Below are 16,760 nucleotides of genomic sequence, written 5' to 3' on the forward strand. Positions count from 1 at the left end.
AGAACTGGCTTTCCTCCTGTCCGTTTTTACTGGGCTGCTTGCCAATCTTTCCTCAGGTCAAAGATTTTGCCAGGTATAGATTCCCACTATTCATATTTGTGTTCAACATTGCTATTTACAGAGTTAAATGTGTGCCAACCTGTTTTAGCAAAGAACATACATCAGTGAGATGAGTGTGCAGCTGTTGCTTTGAAATCAATAACAGATTGCCCAGAATACATAGTGCCAGCAGGTGCCTCCTCCTTAAGGAGGAGATACTTGTGTCAATAAAGTCCAATAGCTGTCAGATGGTGGTTGTTATCATTCCAGACTGAAACTTCCCTGTTCGTGCTCTGAGCTGCTCTGATAACTGTTATAGCAGAACAAGGCACTCCACGAAGGCTCAAAGGTAAGAGACATTTCATGCTACTTATGGAAAAAAATAATAATAAAATAAAAGACCTTGGAAATGTATGGACAATGATCAACATTTTTGCTTAGGGCAGTCTACTGCTTTGCCTGTTTTTCACTGCAGGTATTTTATTTATATCCCACCTTGCTTCCATAAAGGAACTCAAGGTACAGACATAGAGTTGCCAGCTGATGTCCCATCAAGGCCCTGACCACCTGCTTAACTTCAGCAAGGTTACGAAATCATGTGCCTTCAGATCATGCCTAAGCCTTATAGGCAAGATAGCAGGCTACTCCCAGGCCACCAAAGCTTTCCTCCAACCTTCTCAGGCTCACCACTGTGCACAGGCTAGGACAGTAGTTCCCAAACTTTTTTGACAGGAAACTCAACCTACTGGGTCATTGGCCGCAGCTCTCCAATATGGCTACAATCTATACATTGTATTGGTAGGTGGGTTTTTTTGCAAGGATTCTGTGGCTCCCCTGGTTGTTTTCCATGGCTCCCTGAGGACCCACAGCTCACAATTTGGGAACCACTGGGCTAGGCCAACATACTGCTTTATGGGATATAAACCTTGTCCCATCACCACCACCACCCTGGCAGTTACGATTTCTTTAGTACAGAGAGGAGAGTTGCCATTTCTTCATCTTTTAGTGTAAACAATGTATCTCTAGCAAAACGTGCTGTCCTTTTGACCGCACACTCAGGGACAGTAAAGAAAATCCACAGGTTTCATCTGTGGAATGAGTCTGTACTGAATGGTTATCTGTATCTGTGCTAGAAGAAAACTGATCCATATTATGGAAAAAAAAGAACTGCACTGTGTCTTAATCAAGACGCTTCTTTAGGGACCACCCCATAAGGATTGGGAGTCAATAATCCATTTTACCAGCTCATAGGCTACATACCAAGTGAAAATATTCACCCATGTGTTGAAGTAGTAGACCATGTCAGAAATTAAAGAAACAAAACAAGGTTCAAAAATGGTTTAGAAACTGTTTGGGACATGAGTTTAGGTAGAACTACTTGCAGAGACAGACAGACAAGATAAGAAACTGGATAGAAGGGTTGGAGCATCTCTGAATACTTCAGAGGAATTCTTATACACTGTGTATAAAGCACATCAGGGTTCAAGATTATGTAACAACTCCATTTCAGTTAAATGATGCTACATTCATCCCTGATTCAGAAACCCCTTCTTCGCTGAGTTCTGTTGATCCTTATGCTTTGCATTGTTTCACAGATGAAAATTGGATTGCTTCCCTACCTGGGTGGAGCCTGGGATGGAGTGTGGCAGTGGAGAGGACAGGTCAAAGGGTGTGTGACCTGGCAAACTATGGTGAATTCAGGGGTGGGGCTTACACAGTTTAGACTACAACTAAGGTACAGACAGAGCATTAACCAGATGATAAAAGCAATCACGCCAAGCCACAGACTACACAGCAGGTCAAACACATAAGATATATATGTACTATATCTTAATAAACAGCCCAGTTCTATTCTTTTACCCACCATAGCATGTAGCCATAACAAAACAGGCTGTGCTGCATTCCTATGGTAAGAGGGAGCCAATCAAGAGGCTTGGGAAGGAAAAAGAAAAACATTTTCCCTTATCCCTCAGTAAGCCCCGCAATTGTCCAATGGTTTTTTTGAACCTGAGTCAGCTCTTTAGCTAGCACAAGTCCAAGGAGACAAAGAAGGCATGTTGGCTGTCTCTAGAGGGGATAGCAGCCGGTGCAAATCATCCGTACTGGATTCCACCCCCTCTGGCCTCCAACATGCTCCTGGACCTCCCACAATCTGCCCAGATCCTCCCATCTCCTGAGCCATCAATTTAGTGTTAGAGTAGCTCCTTTTGCCTCTACCACATGTGGGGTTCCCCCCACCAGCTGCAGCAGTAGCCCAGAAGCACACAGCTCTGTGTACTTTCAGAGCATCTTGCACAACACTGTAAAGCATCAACTGCAGTCAGAACGCTAGTTCCAGTGATGGTAGGGCCTGACAGGATTGGGCCATAGAAAATTAAGCATTCATAGCGCATACAGAACAATCCAGTAGACATCTGTACCATATCAGATGAGGAACACTGAAGGCACAGCAATAAGAAACTAGTCCATGCCCATTCAGTTACTCCATGGCAGAAGTTGTAAATACTACTTATTACTACAGCCAGTCCTATAATCCTGGCACGCACCAGTGCTGCCGGAACCCCCCCCCTTTTTCCCCATTCTGCCCCTCTCCCAGTTCAGACACTGCCTCTCTCTGCCCATTCCTACCACCTCCTGCCCCAGGTACCAGGTTTACCTGTGGTCCATCAGGTAGCTAGAAGCAGCTTTAAATGAGGGGATGAGATTAAAGATATACAAAGACTTGCAGCACAATCCTATTCACACTTACTGAGGTGAAAACACCATTGAACTCTATGCAGACGCTAAGTGCTGCTGTGCAACCAGAGATTCTGCTGTAGTAAAATTTAGTTCGAAATGGTCTGTAATAGAATAAACAGCACATGTAAACTTGGTTGTCAGAGAGTAAATGCCTACAACTAGCTGATCCTTTCTCCAGTTCCTCTTTTATTTCCCTTTACGTGGTCTGGAAAAGCTTATCATCGGCATTTTGCATATGTGTCCAACTGTTCCATGGTCTGAGAGACCATTGACATAGCAGACCTTGGACAGGCCTCTTGGTTCACATTCCTGTGACAATGAATGGGTGAAGAGACTGAGATGTTCTTGACCTTCTTGGCATTTTCTGCTCCATGACTCTTCTTCTCCCTGCCACCCCAGTCCCGTTGCTGTGTTTTTGCAGGTATTCCCATTCATAACTATTTCAAACATGTTCAGATGTTAACAAAAACGTGTTTAAATACTAAATTGTGGCGTGTGAGCAGCAAAGCAGTGCAAAATGCAGAGCCTAAAGAAAGCTTAAATCAAGGAAAGCAACAGGGGAGCAGAATGATGAGCCAGAGCAGAGAGGATCCTGGGAGTGTGCCCCATAATTTGTAAGTGGGTGGGGAATGGACTGTATCTCTGTGTGGGCAGAGATACCACCTGCCTCAGGTACAGGGAGTGCTTGGGCTGGTCCTGTTTCTCTACCTTTGGTATTTGGTTTTTGTTTAAATGATCATTAAACTTCTATATGTGGAACTAAAAAACATTGTAAATCATCATATTCTTTTGCTAAAAGGTTCAATATTAAATATATACAAAAACTTGTAGCACAATCCCATTCTCACATCTTAGGAGGGAGCCCTACTGAACTCAGATGGGCTTTCTTCCATGTAACATGCAAAGGATTGAACAATTAGAATGGGTCTATTCTTTCCATAAGTGGAAGCATTAGCCTGGAAGGTCCTAGGGCCCCACCAGGACCTATTTGGGTGCTCTCATGTCTCTTGGCGCCACTGCCATCCCATCCAATAGTGTTTGTGATGTTTCAGGGCATATGCTTCAAGGCACTACTTTAATCACTTCTTAATTTATCCTTTTGGGTGAAAACATGTAACTACATTTAAATTACTGTCTGAGCCTGCAAATGATTAAAATTAGCATTGTCCCATTGACTTCAAAGATAGAGACTACACCCATTTATTATCCCAAAGGGACAACAGTTAGTCATCAGGAGTAATAAAGGCAATAACATACTCAAGGATCCACAGGCAAAATGCTGTGGATTTTCATAAAAGTTATAGCGCTGGAGTGACCAAACCATGGTTCATGAGTCACATGTGGTTTTTTGACACAGAATGTGAGGCTCATGGAAATATTTCGGCTGAGCACCTTTTTGCATGACAATCAATATAAAAGGCGGGAAATTCGAGCTTAGTAATTATTTACCAGGTATAAACTAAGAATCCACTGGATTAAAATGTACACTCAATGTTCATGGTGAGTAAACATATTTAAGAATTTAAATGCTTCTTAAATAGCATGGCTCTCAAACATCTGAAGTTTATCATACGCGGCTCTTATGTTAAGCAAGTTTGGTCATTTCTGATATAGTGCAAAGCAGTCAGACTGGGCTCTAACAGGGATATGAGAAGGCCCCTATGAAGTCCTCATGCATCTGTTGTTGTTGGCAACCTTCAGTCTCGAAGGACTATGGTATCGCGCTCTGAAAGGTGGTTGTTGAATAGCGTCTAGTGTGGCTGAAAAGGCCAATCCGGGAGGGACAATCCCTTCCACACCGGGAGCAAGTGCAGTCTGTCCCTGGTCTGTCTCCCTGGCTATGGGCCTTCCTTCTTTGCCTCTTTGCCTCAGACTGTTGGCCAAGTGTCTCTTCAAACTGGGAAAGGCCATGCTGCACAGCCTGCCTCCAAGCGGGCTGCTCAGAGGCCAGGGTTTCCCACCTGTTGAGGTCCATCCCTAAGGCCTTCAGATCCCTCTTGCAGATGTCCTTGTATCGCAGCTGTGGTCTACCTGTAGGGCACTTTCCTTGCACGAGTTCACCATAGAGGAGATCCTTTGGGATCCGGCCATCATCCATTCTCACGACATGACCGAGCCAACGCAGGCGTCTCTGTTTCAGCAGTGCATACATGCTAGGGATTCCAGCACGTTCCAGGACTGTGTTGTTTGGAACTTTGTCCTGCCAGGTGATGCCGAGGATGCGTCGGAGGCAGTGCATGTGGAAAGTGTTCGGTTTCCTCTCCTGTTGTGAGCGAAGCATGTATCCTCATGCATACAAGGATATAAAACTCCTGGAAGCGAAAGCAGGCAATAACTCGCTCCCAGAAATCTGCTTGGTTTGCTCATTCACATACAGACACCCATGATGCTTTGCCAATACACGTCAATTTCAGGGAAGTGTTGGTGTCCTAATTTTGAGAGCAAGCTGTATTCATAAGGAGCTTTGGTGTTTGTTTTCCATAAAGAATGTAATTATGTGTGTTTTCCATAGAGCAGACTAGAGCATAAGAGCCTCCATTCAGTGGAAAGCTTTCCATTAGGGCGTGAACTGATAAAGTCGGCAGCAGGGGCCAAGGAAACAGTGAGTCAGAATATATAGCAGCAACTGTTACGTAAGACAGAGAGACGTGGAAAAAGTCATGAGTGTGTTACTGTCAATCTCGGAGAACCGGAGTTTGCACATCAACTGGATATCAGGTGCAGGGGCTGCTCAGTAACCTAGTTCAGTGTTTGCTGATAAATATTTGCATTCAAGCATCAGTGGAATGCCAAGCATTTGACTTGCATGTGCAGCTTGCCTAGTACAAAAGCTGCCTGATCTCTAGTACAATGAGAAAGCATGCTCGACTAATGAGATCATATTGGAATTTTATGCAAGGACCCGCAAATGTGCAAATGGCAAACCACCCAGTCTCCTTCAAAGCAGACGCAAAGCATCCACTAGGAGAGACTGAAGAGTATATGACTCCCTAAAGCAGGACTTTTCAAACTGGGGTGTCGCGACGCCCCAGCCTGTGAGCCAAAGCCTCTGTCCCCTTAAGGGGCGGGGACAGCCTGGAGGCAGGGAGGAGGCAGTGGCTCAATCCCCAGGATTGCGCCGTCCAGGCGGACTGCAGGGGCTTGGGTGCACTTACCAAAGCCTCCTGCAGCCTCCCCAGGCTGCGGAGAGCCCAGTGCGACCTGCAGCAGGGCTCCCCGCAGCAGTGAAAGTAAATGTGGAGCGATCATGCTGCACTAGCGTAGGCAGGGCGCGATCACTCCGCATTTACTTTCACTGCTGCGGGGCACCCTGCTGCAGGTTGCGCCAGGCTCCCCGCAGCCTGGGGAGGCTGCAGGAGGCTTGGGTAAGTGCACCCAAGCCCCTGCAGCACCCCCTAGGCGGCGCGATCCTGAGGATCACGCTGCTGCCTTCTCTCCACCCCCGCTGCCTCCCCCCCCACCCACACAAGTACTTAGTCGCTCTCAAACTCTCCCAAAGAGTTTGAGAACCACTACCCTAAAGGCTTAATTTGTATAGGGCTTAATTTGTATAGGTTGCATGGCAGGCTATAAGGAAAACTTTCCATGCCTGGTCATGTTTACATGTACTGCCTACATGGGTGAGTCAATGGCAACTTATTTTCCAAGGCGAACAGAGGTTTCAGGAGGGCGCAGTTCACCAAGATCGGGGGGGGGGGTTAAAAAAGTCTTCCTCTCCCTCCACATTACAGTCCTCATTCACAGAGTTTGACCCTCCATGACTGCTATTTAAGAACTAAGCACAAACAGAAAGGCAAACAAAGTGATTAACATAATGCCTAATAAGTTTGACCCAGTGGTCCTGAAAATCATATCCACCTGGTATGTTAGGAAGGTTTGTTTGGAAGATATTGGTTTCTTTTGCCCAATGCCCAAAACTTTTTATCTGAAGCAGTGACCTTTGGCTTCTGAGCCAATTTTCAGGTAATCTGAAGTAAGGATTCCTGAGTCCAGAACATGCTATAGAATTGTATGATGAAATACTGACAGCAATGAGAAGGTGGAGAGTTTAGTGTTGTGGTTTTGTATTTAGTTTTTTGTGACGTCAGAGGCCGGATGTGCTCCCAAGAATAAAAGCAAGCTGTCTTGTATGTGTCCCCAGAAAAATCAAGTAAAGGTTGGGATGACATCACAAAGCCCTTAAATGCAATAATAAATTGTGATAACATCATATGCATTTTTCTTTTTTTTAAAAAAGGTTATTGATTGTTTAAAACACAATGCTGCCATGGCTTCATTTAATTTATATTGTTCAGAGAGAGGAACAGAATGTCACATAAACACTCCTAATCAGATTTTCAGGCATTCATGTGACTCAGCAAAATAATAGGAAGTTATATATACATTTGACAAAGGCTTCAATATCAGAGGTCACCAAGAGATCTTGTCATTAAACCTACCTATACAAACACTTCCCAGCCATTTTGCTGATGGGGAACAATCAAGGAAATTCTTAATTTTCCCTGCGATTCTTCTGTGTGATAGAACCCCAGATTTGGAAGATCAGACCTTCCCCACTGCAGCATCCACTTTTTGGAATTCACTTCCAAAGTAAGTCTTCCTTGTCTTCTCTCCAATTGATTCGTCTCAACTGGTTAAAAAAATTACATCAATTTCAAAATACATTTTCTGCTGTTTGAATAATGTGGGCTGCCATTGGAGGATCTGCTGGTGCACTTACTGGTTTTGGACAAACATTTAGATACTGTATGTTATCTTCATGTATTTTTGGAACAATTTGTATTCTACTTTTCCCCTGCAGTGGCATGCCCAAGGTGGCTGAGTACCTTTGAGTAGAAAGGCAACTGAGTACCTTTGAGTAGAAAGGCAACTGACTAACCGTGCACTCCTGTTGCGCAGGAGTAGGCAGGCGATTAGGCCTGCGCTGTATCCAGCACAAGATAGGGCCCCTAAGTGGCTCAGCCAGATTTAAGGGGAAACTCTTTCCCTTATCCCCACATAAGCCACTGCAGCCCCAATGGGTCATCTCAGACTTGCACCACCTCCTGGCATAAGTCCAAGGAGAGCAGAGCAGCTTTAAGCTGCTCTGCGCTGCTTGGGAACGGGGGTTGGGTTCCAGCATAACAGCTGGGTCCCAGCCCCACTTCCCACTCACTGCTCACCTGCCCCAGGGACCGCCCTCTGCCCGTCCTCCTACCACCCCAGAACACCTCCCTCCTGGCTCTTCCCCGACCACCCCAGAGCCTTTCTTCGGCCAAGCTCAGCCGATGCAAGGCTCTCCAGCAGAGTAGGCGCAGAGGCTGGATTCAGTCTCCATGGGCTGCCACGCATCCCTGCGCTGGCTCAGTTGACTCAGTTGCGCTGGCTCAGTTGAAGAGACTTGTGCCGTCCCAAGGACACCTCAGGATTGCACCCTCAGAAGAATAACAACCTCCCTTAAACTATCCTGTCTGGTCATTGATTTTTTCCTAGGTTAGAACAGGTCTCCCATGTCCCCATCTGTTGGTGTTATAAAGTGGACCTGCAAGAACAAGCCAGTACAGAGATTCTCAGAACATTCTAGAACTCTAATCTTTTGCTTAAGGTCTTCCTTAGAAAATTAATGTTTTGCATGTATGTCCACAGAGAAGAGTCCTTATGTGTGGATGTGTCTCCCCTTGCTAAGGGATTACTCAAACCAAAACTTAACTGGAGTCACTTCACATGTTATAAAATTTCGATACAGAAATTTTCAAGTGGGATTTAATGTGCAATTTATATGATGTGCATGTTCCTCCTGTGTTTGTATCTTTTTTACATTGTCAAACATATACACAGATTATTTTGCTTTTAAGCCAGTGGAAGCCTGACTGCCAAATCCAGTCCCCATCTCCTCAAATTGTCAATCCAGGGGCAAGAGATATGGGTGGAGGATACAGTGGCTATGGCAACAAGACTGGGGGGAAGCTGGGCTATCATCCTCTGTTCTCTTCCCAGTGCATGCGCTCACACACACCAAAAAATTAGCTGCTGCCACATTATGCACAAATCACACACAAGGAAAAAGGAATTATTTGAAATGTGAAGCAGCACTGATGAAGTTCAAAGCAGATCATGCTCACCAATGGGCAAACCTAGAGATCACTTTGGGCTCGTGCTGTTTTCAAATGATGATGCTGTTTCTGCACCTAGTGTGGGCGAGCTATCTGACAGATTCATGCAGCCCACTTTCCACAGTCTGCAGAGAACCCAGTCCGCCCGTTTGTCTGAGGCTCACTGTCAGAAAATCTTGGCAGCTCCATCCCTGCAATTTTGCCTCCATGAGTTCTGCTTTTAGAAGTGCTTCCTCTGTCTCCACTTGAATTGGCAGTGTCATGTTCTCAGTCAAACATCTTTTCCATTCCCTCATTGCTGCTTCAGGCAGTGGCTTAACTACTATCTCAGCCTGTCAATTCCCTGTCTTTATTGCATCTGATTCCACTGTCAATCCTCCTTATTGCCTGCCCTGGGATTCACTTTATTTGTCAGAGTGGGGAGCTCATCTAAGCTGGCTACCTGTAGAGTCAATTCATCCAGTAACAGCAAAAGCACCACTATGTGTCTTGTCCTTTATCCATAGGTTATTCTTTTACTTCTTCTTCCCCCATTCCCCCCAAAAACTGGAACCCTCTACCCACTGGTCAGCACTACCTGCATCTCTTCATCTAGACATACATTACTCCCCTCGCATTCGTCACTGCTACAGTTCCTATGACTCAGCCTCACTGGATAGTATCAGAGATCCAGCTCTACAGGATGGTCCTGAGTCCCAAAGGCATTGACTCATAGGTTATAATACCCTCCACTCCAGTGAGGCATCTAGATATCCCTTTTAAGGAGACATGAGTCTTTACATACTAACAAAAATGCTTATCAGTAGATGTAGAATTCAAGCATGTCCGTTCCTTAGTTTTCTTTACTCTCTCTCTCTCTCTCTCTCTCTCTCAAGTTTCCTGTTCTCCTGATCCCAGCCCCTTTTGCTCATCTCCAGCAATTCATATCCTGAGGTTTTCTCCTTTGAATGGTGGCAGCGGCTTCAACAGACACCATCGCTAGGCAGTTTTGTTTAGGGATGGTGTCCTGGCCCAACCAGGAGTCTATAGGCCCTGGCAGGACCCAGTCCTCAACTCCAGTCATGTTCCAGTTGGATTTTTTAAAAATAGCTCAAAGGTTTTTCCTTGAATTTCATTTTCCACTTTACTGCCTCTTGGATGACCAGATTGTACATCCAGTTTCCACATTAACAAAATTATAGAATGCCTGATCTTCACTGATATCCACAGTATAGAGATCAAGATTTCAAAACAAGTTCTTTAGTTTTTAAGATTTGATCGAGCACCTTCTTTGTCAGTAAAAATGGTCAAAAGAGGCAGGAGGGCTTGATTAATAGACTAGTGGGGTCCTAAGATAGCAGGGAGACTGCACCAGTTTCCAATACATTGGTAGTACAAAAGACAGAGACTGAAAAATATAAAGGTAACCATATGTGCTTTTTTGACCTATGCCCAGCCAACAATTTATAGACAATGGGTCACGGAATTACTGATTGTCAACTGTTCTTCTTCATCAGGGCCTGTCCTTATTTTCTAGAAGCTATCCCTATCACCATCTCTATAGTGTACCCATTTTGCCTTTTGGAGAGACTTTGGTGGTGCCTTAAAAAAACCATTGAGCAATTACAAACTAGAAAACAGTAGCTTCCTTTCCATCTTTCCCCTCCCATGTATCCAAATCAATGATAAATGTTGTTGAATATGTTAGCATTGCAGTTACTCTATAATGAATGAAGGGGTCTCTCCTTGTTCGTATGAGGTGTGACACATACTTAAAGTGCCTTTATTTTCATCTATTAAATGCAGGAAGGTATGCATCTCTCTTAGTCGTCATTCCTTAATATCATCTCCTACATCTCCACTTTCATTTACATGCCAACTACTTACACTAATCTTAAAAACTGAGGGTGGAAATAGGTACACACACATCTGAAAACAGGGAGCACACGTGAAAACAGGGATAGTTTTGTATAGTTGTGTGCTGTGGTCACGACTTTTGCTGGCAGTGTGCACTGACTCTTCAGAAGTTCAGTCTCTAATTCCAGATCATTGGCAGAAGAAATAAAAGTAATCACACCATACCAACTGTAGAGGATAAGGGCTCAATCCTATGCATGTCTACTCGGAAGTAAGTCCCCTTGTGTTCAGTTGGGCTTTCTCCCACAGAAATGTGTATAGGATTGCAACCTTAGTAACCACCATAGCCGCTAGCAAACATGTCCTTTGATGAGGTGGGCCTCAAGTCCCCACAATTAGGCCCATGCCCACCTGGGGTTATTTTCTCTCCAAGGTTTGCTGTATCACTTTCTTTACATACTATGCAGTAATAGATTTCCCAAGGCAGCTGGCGTTTGTTTGCATGGCATGGGGGGGGGGGAACGGCATAAAGATAAACTACATAGGTATAAGTCTTTACACATATGAAACTATGAAGCAACCATAGAAATTAACTTATTTCTGCCCAGCCCACAGGTGTACACATTTGATCCCTGTTGCATATATGCAATATTGGGCAGAAATGGCTTAAATAAATAAATGGTGTTTTTCCCACTGGCTGTATTGTGGTGGTGCATTATAATGTTTTCCTCTTATTTGTGTGGCCTTCAAGCACCTTTTTCTAAGCCAGCTATTTTCCCATCACTAGACAGCTACCATCTGTCAGGACTGTCATCTCAGCCAAATCTCTAATGCTGCAGAAGTGACGGCCCAGCCACAAGACAGCTTTGTCTGCCACATCTCTGTGGGCTCCAAAGAAGGTGGGCCTCTTTTCATCCTCTGATAAGGATGATGTCTCAGTTTCTTGGACTGTTATTGTGTTCATCGTACTATGCTCTTCATTCTCTCCAAGGCATATCAGCAGCATCTATACGTGTGCTGGATTATATGAATGTACTACTACTACTACTACTACTACTACTACTACTAATAATAATAATAATAATAATAATAATAATAATAAAGCAGAGGTCACATGAACAGCACTGATATTGAATAGTTCTGCTTCCCTCCCCCACATCCCAGTGGGTTTCAGACAGCGTATTTCATGAAAATGTAAGTCTTGTTGGAGTGAGCCAAAGTCTCTGCAGCACAGCATTCCAGTGGCTAGAAGGGTATAAGCAGGACATAAAGGCAAGACCCCTCCCCAAAAAGCCCCTTTGGAGTGCGGAGGTATTCTGCCCCCCAAAAAGGAGGATCCATTTTAGTGTCAAAGCCAATACCCACCAATAGATTTACGCTCCATGAATTTGTCTAAGACTTTTTCTAAAGCATTCTAAGCTCACGGCCAATCATCACCTTCTGGCCTTTGAAGCACATCAATCTCTTTCTTGATGCTTAGCACCTCAACTCAAGAGACCTCAAGAGACAGCTTTCTTCAGCTGCACAGCTCTTATGAAGATGATGGAACCAACTTCCACACTTTCCCATTCCTCCCCCTAACTCCCAAATTCCATTCTTTCTACTGACATTCCATTGCCATCCCTGCCCATTCACCCTCTGGTTTGCTGCAGGGGAAAGTGCTTGCAATGGAATGTTACTTGGAAATAATGGAATTTGGGAGTTGGAGGGGGGGAGACTGTGGAAACCCAAAATTGCTCATTTCTTTTCCCTTCAAGCACATGATAGGAAGCCAGTCTAGCCTAAAATGTACTCCTGTTCTCCTTATTATAGTCAGAACTTATGCTTTGAAAATAGATTGAAGGCAGTTGCTTCTTTATCGAACCGCAGTGGTATCAAAAAATTTAACCTCAGTGGTATCAAAAAAAAAGTACTGTAGCACTTTATAATTGTTGAATGTTGTGTCACCATCAGCAGCATCCCCAACACACCGAAATATCTATGCTTATAAGTGTTCAGTAAAATGAACTATTTCATTTCATCGCACTATTGAGGGCGAACAGGGTATGGAGGGAGGCTCTGAAAATTGCAAGGAATCCTGGGAGTGCCATGCATCTCTGTGAACTTTGTCCATAGAGAGCCATTGCAAGAGATCCCCATTAGTAATAGTTGTTCAACTCACTGGGCAGACATGGAAGGTTTACTCTCACCACAAAAGTGTCTCCAGTCACAACATTTTCCCCCCCTCCTGCACAGGTGTGAATAGAAACGGGGTGGGGGATACACTCAGGGACATCACCTGTAGCAAGCTAAATATGAACTCTGCTTCTATTCATATCCTGCCTTTTTATTATCATGGAATTCCAGGTGGGTGATCCCAGGCAGTCACTCATCCAGGCACTGATGCAATCGAGGTGGCTGCCCTCAGATCATGCTTGGTCCCAGCCTTTGAGAGTCAAGGTGATGCCTATCCTTATAGCCCCACCTCCTCATTCGCACAGCCCCATCCTGGGTTCTGTTCTTTGGTTACCTACAGTGCAATACAATGTTGGAAACTGGCTTTGTCACACACACACACACACACACACACACACACACACAGAGGTTATCCATTTTTCTTGATGCTACTGCTGCACCTGCATATGGGACCAGTGACACCACTGCTGCAAGTATCTGCCCCCAGCCTGCCCTCGACATGCCCCAGCTGATTCCAATCCCCTCCCAAATCTTCCACTGAAACACCCCCTCCACCAACCTACCTCCATGGTAGTTTCTCATAATTCTCAATAGCGAGACACTCAAATGGCTAAACATTTATAGCAAAACCATGGGAACTAAATAACATGCTTCTAGAATTCATCACAGGTCAAGCCAAGACTGGTGTCTGCAGTAGATGATCAACCCTCCCCACTTTCAAAATGACACAATTGATTAAAAAAATGCCTTGTCATTAAACTCCTAAAGTCATATCTATTAAAACATATTAATTTTTAACAATTTGACTGTTATGGCTTCCCCCAACCATTGCAGGTGCAGACTTCTGGAAATGATATCCTAAAAAAATGGACAATGCAGAAGAGGGCTCATCTATGAAACTGTACTCAGAATCAAATCATACTTGTTGATGACTATGGTTTATATGTCTGAGATAGTACCACCCACCTTGCAGGGATGCCTCCCAAAGCAATAATCAAATAATTACCATTTGTTTTGCCAAATTCCTTTAATTATTGTTTCAGGTACGTTCTGCATTCTACCTTGCTCAGTGTGGATTGCTGTGATTTTGCCGACAGCAGAATCCTGTCTTGCTGAACTGTATTGTGGGACAACAAAGTTATTTATATTTGGAAGAGGCTAAAATATAGAACTGTCATAGCACGAAATGTATTCTGAACTCCACAGCTGAGGAGGGCTTTAAACCCTAGTGAACCCAAGTCCTAGCCCAACATTGTTAGACAACAAAGCCTTTGGTTTAGATGCCTAGTTTCTGTACCTTAATTAAGCATAAGTACCTGTATAGCCCTCTTCCGACACTATAAAATGCAGCAAGTCTCCACTGTTTCATAATGTCTGAGAATTCATAATGTCCGAGAACCACCACCAACAGGTTCTAAAACCCCACTCACCCACCATGCACCCCTAAACACAGGAAGTATCTCTCCTCGTTTGTTGCATTAGACAAACGGTGTCTTGCGTGGTATGCAGAACAGGACTACTGAGTACATCAGCAGTGGAGGCAGGACTTGCCAGTATGCTCCCAGATGCTGTGGAACTCTTGGGGCTCTTCAGTGTAGAAAAAAGGCGCATAAGGGAGTACACAATTAAGACATACAAAATTATGCAGGGAATGGATAGCATGGATACAGGGATGTTCTTTTCTCTCACACACAACACCAGAGGCAGGGGACTAAATTGAGTGTTGGAAGAGTTAGAACAGACAAAAAAAATTTCTTTACCTAGTGTGTAATTGGTCTATGGAACTCCTTGCCACAGGATGTAACGATGGCATCTGGCCTAGATGCCTTTAAAAGGGGATTGAACAAATTTATGGAGGAAAAAGTCCATCACAGGTTAGAATCCATGATGTGTGTGTGCAACCTCCTGATTTTAGAAGTAGGCTATCTCAGAATGCCAGATGCAAGGGAGTTGCACCAGGATACAGGTCTCTTGTTGTCTTGTGTGCTCCCTGAGGTATCCAGTGGGCAATTGTGAGATGCAGGAAGCTGGACTAGATGGATCTTTGGCCTGATCCAGCAGAGCTCTTCTTATGTTCTTAACATGGAGACTTCCATGGTTTCATGCCATCTGAAGATGACATGTGTGAAATAAATACATGTTCTCCCCGTTTACCCTGCCTCCATTTCAGTCCCCTTTTTCTGTTCTTTCTTGGGACAAGGGTCTTCCTCACCTCACTTCTTTGAAAAGTACCATGAACACAGATGGTGCTATATGATGATGATGATGATGTTGATGATGATGATGACTGAACTCTCCAAACCACAAGGGGATTCAGCGGCTCTGCTAAAAGTGCAGATAACTATGGTCTTTAGTGCAACATCTCAGGCCATTTAGAATCCTGGGAGATAGTATGGGCCTGTTTTTCATGGGTGTAAGAGGACTGTATGACTAATAGGGCAGAGGGGTGTGTGTCAGTAAGCAGATGCCACACCACTCTTTGCATGTTCATGTGGAAGAGAGTGGAAAAACTAGCAAGAAGCAACACTACTTGTGCCAGCAGCCACAGGTCAGGAATAGTCAACACACTGGACTATACTGGCAATAACAAACACACCCACAGCCAATGTAACAAGCCAGAGCTCTGGTCAATCTGGGAAACTATCACGGGAAACCCTGGAGCTGATGTCTGGTTTCATTTTGCTAGCGCAGGTTGCTATTAAGTTATAAATGGAAGATGTTTAAATGCAAGCCTGTTTCAAGGGCGTGTTGTATACGGATTTTTTTTTAATACACTGAAATATTTTTTCATGAGCCCAGACATACTAGAAGTACTGGATATCACAAAGGCCAGAAATAATCAGAGTTTGACTTTCCCCAGCATTCATTTATAATGAACCCTGTATGCTTTCCCCTTAATTAATAATCCTTTGCTAATACTCTTTTCTCAAGTAGTTATGAAAGGTAATGACATCCAAGGGGAGTGCACAGTTCTGATGCAGCTAGATGAGAAGGTTAGTCTTAATTAAATTGTGTTCTGGAGCAGCCAGCTCTTTATCACAACACGGCTCATGGATGTCAGCCACTAGACAGCTGTTTCCTCAAAGAAAGATGGGGGGGAAAGTGTCTCATTAAACCCAGAAAATGACATTTAAGGCCCTGGGGAAAACAAGGAGCTGTGTGCTATCTTTTCTCCAAAAATTGCACAAGTAAAAATGAAAATAGATCTTTTATGCAGTTGAGAAATGACAGCATGCTATTCAGGGGTCAGAGTGCTGAAAAGTGTTATTTACATGAACAAATGGTATATATTTTGTCAGAATGGCCTACTTTTTGCGGCCATAGTAATTAATGCCAGTGGCTCTGCAATACATGGAGATGTTGTCCTTCCATGCAGAAATGTAGGCCATTATCCAGAAGGCCAAGATTAAGGTCATTCAGCCTTAATTCAGCACTGGGAGACACAGATTTTTTTTTTTTTTTAAGTACACATATACACATAGACACAACACTTTTGTTTTTCATTTTATAATTACCGTCAGCTGACATTTCCTATCTGCCTTGACAAAAGCAAGTTATCAAAAGGTGCCCAGGTCAAAGAGAATGTTTGAAGTTAATAAAGTTTATAACACTCTCCTTTGCTTATGGTGACTTTGTTGCTGCTATTCATTCTTATGTGACTTTATTGGCACCTGCTCTTGCTTAATGCTGTCTCTTTTATATTGTTTGAGTGAATTGTTAGGAATGTTATAATGTTTACTATACATTTTAATGCTGGAAGCTGCCTGCTTTTTTAATTTAATTTTTTTAAGTGTAAATAAACGAACAGCAAAATAAAGCAAAGACATACACCCGAGAGCTGGGTGTTCTCATATTTGAGTCTAAAGTTCAAGGATATAT

The 16,760-nt window shown here is 43.9% G+C and overlaps 1 protein-coding gene across 1 annotated transcript in view; it reads left to right on the forward strand.

The window, feature by feature from the left end:
• Positions 1–337: 337 nt before the first annotated feature.
• Positions 338–16,760, forward strand: part of PALMD (palmdelphin) — a 71,313-nt gene continuing 54,890 nt past the window's right edge. The window contains exon 1 of the mRNA XM_066623374.1: positions 338–388. The gene's annotated coding sequence lies outside the window, so the exon portion shown is untranslated. The remainder of the gene's footprint in view (positions 389–16,760) is intronic.

The sequence above is a fragment of the Tiliqua scincoides genome, chromosome 4 (assembly GCF_035046505.1).
Source record: "Tiliqua scincoides isolate rTilSci1 chromosome 4, rTilSci1.hap2, whole genome shotgun sequence".
In the NCBI taxonomy this organism is placed as follows: Eukaryota; Metazoa; Chordata; class Lepidosauria; order Squamata; family Scincidae; genus Tiliqua; species Tiliqua scincoides.